Below are 7,036 nucleotides of genomic sequence, written 5' to 3'. Positions count from 1 at the left end.
GGATTCTCTATTCTGTTCCATTGATCTATGTGTCTGTTTTTGTGCCAGTACCACACTGTCTTGATGAACACAGCTTTGTAGTACAACCTGAAATCTGGCATTGTGATGCCCCAAGCTATGGTTTTCTTTTTTAATATTCCCCTGACTATTCGAGGTCTTTTCTGATTCCACACAAATATTAAGATGATTTGTTCCAACTCTCTGAAGAAAGTCCATGCTATTTTGATAGGGATTGCATTAAATGTGTAAATTGCCCTGGGTAGCATTGACATTTTCACAATATTAATTCTTCCAATCCATGAGCATGGAATATTTTTCCATCTCTTGGTGTCTTCCTCAATTTCTTTCAGAAGTGTTCTATAGTTTTTAGGGTATAGATCCTTTACCTCTTTGGTTAGGTTTATTCCTATGAATCTTATGCTTTTGGGTGCAATTGTAAATGGAACTGACTCCTTAATTTCTCTTTCTTCAGTCTCATTGTTAGTGTATAGAAATGTCACTGACTTCTGGGCATTGATTTTGTATTCTGCCACACTGCCAAATTGCTGCATGAGTTCTAGCAATCTTGGGGTGGAGGCCTTTGGGTTTTCTATGTAGAGTATCATGTCATCGGCAAAGAGGGAGAGTTTGACTTCTTCTTTGCCCATTTGAATGCCTTTTATTTCTTTTTGTTGAATGATAAGATTTCATTCATTTTTATGGCTGATTAACACTCCACTGTGTTTTTGTGTGTGTGTATGCCACAACCTTTTTATATTTTAAATTTAAATTAAGTTTTAAATGTTATTTTGTTAATTTTATTTATTTTTATTTAAATTCAATTTGCCAACATATAGTAAAATACCCAGTTCTCCTCACGTCACATGCACTCCTTAATGACCATCACCTGGTTATCCCATCGTACCACCCAACTCCCCTTTAGCAGCCTTCAGTTTGTTTCCCAGACTTAAGAGTCTCTCATGGTTCTTCTTCCTTTGATTTTTCCCCATTCAGTTTCCCTCCTTCTCTTATAGTCTCTTGCAATATTTCTATGTTCCACATGCAAGTGAAACCATATGATAATTTTCTCTCTTCAACTGACTTACTTCACTCAGCATAATATCCCCCAATTCCACCCATGTCAGTGTAAATGATAGGTATTCATTCTTTCTGATGGTTGATATTCTTGTGTGTGTGTGTGTGTGTTTGTATCTCATATCTTCTTTATTCATTTATCTATCAAAGGACATCTCAGCTCCTTCCATAGTTTGACTATTGTGTATGTTGCTGCTATGAAAATTGGGGTGCAGAGGCCCCTTCATTTTATTATGTCTGTATCTTTGGGGTAAATACCCAGTAGTGCAATTATTGGGTTGTAGAGTAGCTCTATTTTAACTTCTTGAGGAACCTCCATACTATTTCTACAGTGGCTCTACCAGTTTGCATTTCCACCAACAGTGTAAGAGAGTTCCCCTTTTTCTACATCTTCTCCAACATTTGTTGTTTCCTGGCTTGTTAATTTTCACCATTCTCACTGGTATGAGGTGGTATCTCATTGTGGTTTTGATTTGTACTTCCCTGATGGCAAGTGATACGGAGCATTTTCTCATGTGCTTGTTGGCCATGTTTGTCTTCTTTGGCGAAATTTCTGTTCATGTCTTCCGCCCATTTCTTGACTGGATTGTTTGTTTCTTGGGTGTTAAGTTTAATAAGTTCTTTACAGATCTTGGATACTAACCCATTATCTGATGTCATCTGCAAATATCTTCTCCCATTCTGTAGGTTGTCATTTTGTTTTGTTGTTTCCTTTGCTTTGCAGAAGCTATTTATCTTGATGAAGTGCTGCTAATAGTTCATTTTTACTTTTATTTCCCCTGTCTTTAGAAACCTCTCTCACAAGAAGTTGCTGTGGCCAAGTTCAAAAAGTTGTTGCCTGTGTTCTCCTCTAGGATTTTGATAGGTTCCTATCTCACATTTAGGTCTTTCATCCATTTTGAGTATATATTTGCGTATGATGTAAAAAAAATGATCTAGTTTTATTCTTCTTTATGTGGCTGTCCAATTTTCCCAACACCATTAATTGAAAATACTTTTTTCCACTGGATATTATTTTCTGTTTTGTTGAAGATTAGTTGACAATAGAGTTGACGGTTCATTTCTGGGTTCTCTATTCTGTTCCATTGATCTATGTGCCTTTTTTGTGCCAGTACCATTCTATCTTGATGATCACAGCTTTGTAATATAGCTTGAAATCAGGCATTGTGATGCCACCAGTTTTGGTTTTCTTTTTCAACATTACACTGTGTATTCGGGGTCCTTTCTGGTTCCATACAAGTTTTAGGATTATTTTTTCCAACTCAGAAAAATATCCATGGTATTTTGATAAGGATTGCATTGAATGTGTAAATTGTTCTCAGCAGCATAGACATTTTCAACATATGAACTCTTCCAATCCATGAGAATGGAATGTTTTTCCATCTCTTTGTGTCTTCCTCAATTTATTTCAGAAGAGCACTGGGTGTTATGCTATATGTTGGCAAATTGAACTCAAATAAATAAATAAATAAAAATAAATAAATAAATAAAATTTTAAAAAAGAAAAATTGCAAATAGCAAAAAACATCTATTTTATTGATGCTTATGTATAATCAAGCCAGTAACAATATAAAAATAATACAATGATAAAAAATAAAATAATTACATTAAGGTACTATTTTTTAAAGAAGTGTTCTGTAGTTTTTAGAGTGCAAATCCTTTCCCTCTTTGGTTAGGTTTATTCCTAGGTGTATTACAGCTTTTAGTGTAATTTTAAGTAGGATCAATTCTTTAATTTCTCTTTCTTCAGTCTCATTGTTAGTGTATCAGAATGAAACTAATTTCTGTGCATTGATTTTATATCCTGTCATGTTGCTGAATTTCTCTATATGTTCTAGCAGTTTTGAGGTTGGAGTTTTCTGGGTGTCCATACACAATATCATGTAATCAATGAAGTGTGACAGTTTGACTTCTTCTTTGGCAATTTGAATGCCTTTTATTTCATTCTGTTGTGTAATTGCTGAGGCTAGGGTTTCTGGTACTATACTGAACAACAGTGGTGAGATGGAACCTCCAGTGGTGGGATGGAACCTCATCCCTGTTGTGTTCCTAACCTTAAAGGAATAGCTCTCAGTTTTTCCCCATTGGGAATGATATTCGCTGTGGGCTTTTCATAGATAGCTTTTATGACATTGAAGTATATTCCCTCTATTCCTACACTTCCAAAAGTTTTAATAAAGAAAGGTTGCTGTACTTTGTTAAATGCTTTATCTGCATCAATTGAGAGTGTCATATGGTTCTTGATTTTTCTTATTAATGTGATTTATCACGTTGATTGGTTTGCGAATGTTGAACCACCTTTGCAGCCCAGGAATAAATCCTACTTGTTCGTAGTGAATAATCCTTTTAATGTACTGTTGGATTCTATTGGATAGCATCTTGGTGAGTATTTTGAAACCTATGTTCATCAGGAATATTGGTTAGTAATTCTCCTTTTTTGATGGAGTCTTAGCCTGGTTTTCATATCAAGAAAATGGTCTCCTCATAGAATGAGATTGGAAATTTTCCTTCCATTTCTATTTGTTGAAACAGATGAGGAGGGAGAGGCAAGATGGTGAAAGAGTAGGGTCCCCAAATCACCTATCCCCACCAAATGACCTAGATAACCTTCAAATCATCATGAAAATCTACGAATTCGGCCTGAGATTTAAAGAGAGAACAAAGAACAGCTGGAATGCTGCAGTGAGAAGAGTTCGCGCTTCTATCAAGGTAGGAAGACGGGGGGGGGGGGGGAGGAGGAAATAAAGAAACAAAAGGCATACAAGGGGGAGGGGCCCCACGAGGAGCCGGGCTAAGGCCGGGGGGAGTGTCCCCAGGACAGGAAAGCCCTGTCCCGGAGAAGCAGGAGCTTTACCAATCTTCCCAGGCGGAAAGGCGCTCGCAGGGAGTTAGAGAAGGACCCAGGAGGGCGGGGATGCCCTCGGGCTCCCTGGGACACTAACAGACACCTGCGGGCTCAGGAGAGTGCGCCGAGCTCCCTAAAGGGCTGCAGCGTGGCACGCATTGACCCGGGAGCAGCTCGGAGGGGCTCGGCTGCAGCTGACAGAGGGGCTGCGCGCCACAGGAGCAGCTCGAGGCGCTCCGCAGAGGAGAGGCTCGGTACGGAGGGGCTGCGCGGCGGAGGGCGAAGCCAACAGCGCAGACCCCGGAGCACAGGGCGCCGGGGACACAGCCCAGGATCTGGCCTCCCCCCAGGGAGAGGCAGAGGCCGGGAGGGCCCAGGACAGCAAGGATGCTCCTGCCCCGAGCTGAGCAGATCAGTGGCCCTGCCCCCGGAGCCTCCAGGCCCTGCAGACAGAGAGCTCTGTAGTTACTGCGGGGGCTGAATCCAGGCTCCAGAGCTGGCCCAGCCACTGCGGTTGTCCTTCCTGGGGCCTCACAGGGTAAACAAGCCCCACTGAGCCCTGCACCAGGCAGGGGGCAGAGAAGCTCCCCCAAGTGCTAACACCTGAAAATCAGCACAACAGGCCCCTCCCCCAGAAGACCAGCTAGACGGACAAGTTCCAAGGGAAGTCAAGGGACTTAAAGTATACAGAATCAGAAGATACTCCCCGTGTTTTTTTTTTGTTTGTTTGTTTTTTGCTTTTTGATTTCTGATTGCTTCCCCCACCCTTTTTTTCACTTTCTTTCTTTTTCTTTCTTTTTCTTCTCTTTTTTCCTTTTTTTTCTTTTTTCTTTTTTCTTTTTCTCTTTTCTTGCCTTCTTTCTCTCTCTCTTTTTCTCCTTTTCCCAATACAACTTTTTGGCACTGCACTGAGCAAAATGACTAGAAGGAAAACCTCACCTGAAAAGAAAGAATCAGAAACAGCTCCTCTCTCCCACAGAGTTACAAAATCTGGATTACAATTCAATGTCAGAAAGCCAATTCAGAAGCACTATTATACAGCTACTGGTGGCTCTAGAAAAAAGCATAAAGGACTCAAGAGACTTCATGACTGCAGAATTTAGATCCAATCAGGCAGAAACTAAAAATCAATTGAATGAGATGCAATCCAAACTAGAAGTCCTAACGACGAGGGTTAACGAGGTGGAAGAACGAGTGAGTGACATAGAAGACAAGTTGATGGCAAAGAGGGAAACTGAGGAAAAAAGAGACAGACAATTAAAAGACCATGAAGACAGATTAAGGGAAATAAACGACAGCCTGAGGAAGAAAAACCTACGTTTAATTGGGGTTCCCGAGGGCGCCGAAAGGGACAGAGGGCCAGAAATATGTATTTGAACAAATCCTAGCTGAAAACTTTCCTAATCTGGGAAGGGAAACAGGCATTCAGATCCAGGAAATAGAGAGATCCCCCCACTAAAATCAATAAAAACCGTTCAACACCTCGACATTTAATAGTGAAGCATTGCAAATTCCAAAGATAAAGAGAAGATCCTTAAAGCAACAAGAGACAAGAAGTCCCTGACTTTTCATGGGGAGGAATATTAGGGTAACAGCAGACCTCTCCACAGAGATCTGGCAGGCCAGAAAGGGCTGGCAGGATATATTCAGGGTCCTAAATGAGAAGAACATGCAGCCAAGAATACTTTATCCAGCAAGGCTCTCATTCAAAATGGAAGGAGAGATAAAGAGCTTCCAAGACAGGCAGGAACTGAAAGAATATGTGACCTCCAAACCAGCTCTGCAAGAAATTTTAAGGGGGACTCTTAAAATTCCCCTTTAAGAAGAAGTTCAGTGGAACAATCCACAAAAACAAGGACTGAAAAGATATCATGATGACACTAAACTCATATCTCTCAATAGTAACTCTGAACGTGAACGGGCTTAATGACCCCATCAAAAGGCGCAGGGTTTCAGACTGGATAAAAAAGCAGGACCCATCTATTTGCTGTCTACAAGAGACTCATTTTAGACAGAAGGACACCTACAACCTGAAAATAAAAGGTTGGAGAACCATTTACCATTCAAATGGTCCTCAAAAGAAAGCAAGGGTAGCCATCATTATATCAGATAAACTAAAATTTACCCTGAAGACTGTAGTGAGAGATGAAGAGGGACACTATATCATACTTAAAGGATCTATCCAACAAGAGGACTTAACAATCCTCAATATATATGCCCCGAATGTGGGAGCTGCCAAAAATATAAATCAATTAATAACCAAAGTGAAGAAATACTTAGATAATAATACACTTATACTTGGTGACTTCAATCTAGCTCTTTCTATACTTGATAGGTCTTCTAGGCACAACATCTCCAAAGAAACGAGAGCTTTAAATGATACACTGGACCAGATGGATTTGACAGATATCTACAGAACTTTACATCCAAACTCAACTGAATACACATTCTTCTCAAGTGCACATGGAACTTTCTCCAGAATAGACCACATACTGGGTCACAAATCGGGTCTGAACCGATACCAAAAGATTGGGATCGTCCCCTGCATATACTCAGACCATAATGCCTTGAAATTAGAACTAAATCACAACAAGAAGTTTGGAAGGACATCAAACACGTGGAGGTTAAGGACCATCCTGCTAAAAGATGAAAGGGTCAACCAGGAAATTAAGGAAGAATTAAAAAGATTCATGGAAACTAATGAGAATGAAGATACAACGTTCAAAATCTTTGGGATGCAGCAAAAGCAGTCCTGAGGGGGAAATACATCGCAATACAAGCATCCATTCAAAAACTGGAAAGAACTCAAATACAAAAGCTAACCTTACACATAAAGGAGCTAGAGAAGAAGCAGCAAATCGACCCGACGCCCAGCAGAAGAAGAGAGTTAATTAAAATTCGAGCAGAACTCAACGAAATTGAGACCAGAAGAACTGTGGAACATATCAATAGAACCAGGAGTTGGTTCTTTGAAAGAATTAATAAGATAGATAAACCATTAGCCAACCTTATTAAAAAGAAGAGAGAGAAGACTCAAATTAATAAAATCATGAATGAGAAAAGAGAGATCACTACCAACACCAAGGAAATACAAACGATTTTAAAAACATATTATGA

The sequence above is a fragment of the Nyctereutes procyonoides genome, unplaced genomic scaffold (genome assembly GCF_905146905.1).
Source record: "Nyctereutes procyonoides isolate TBG_1078 unplaced genomic scaffold, NYPRO_anot_genome, whole genome shotgun sequence".
NCBI classification, from domain to species: domain Eukaryota; kingdom Metazoa; phylum Chordata; class Mammalia; order Carnivora; family Canidae; genus Nyctereutes; species Nyctereutes procyonoides.
The sequence above is the reverse complement of the archived record's forward strand: the minus strand, read 5'-3'. Positions refer to the sequence as shown.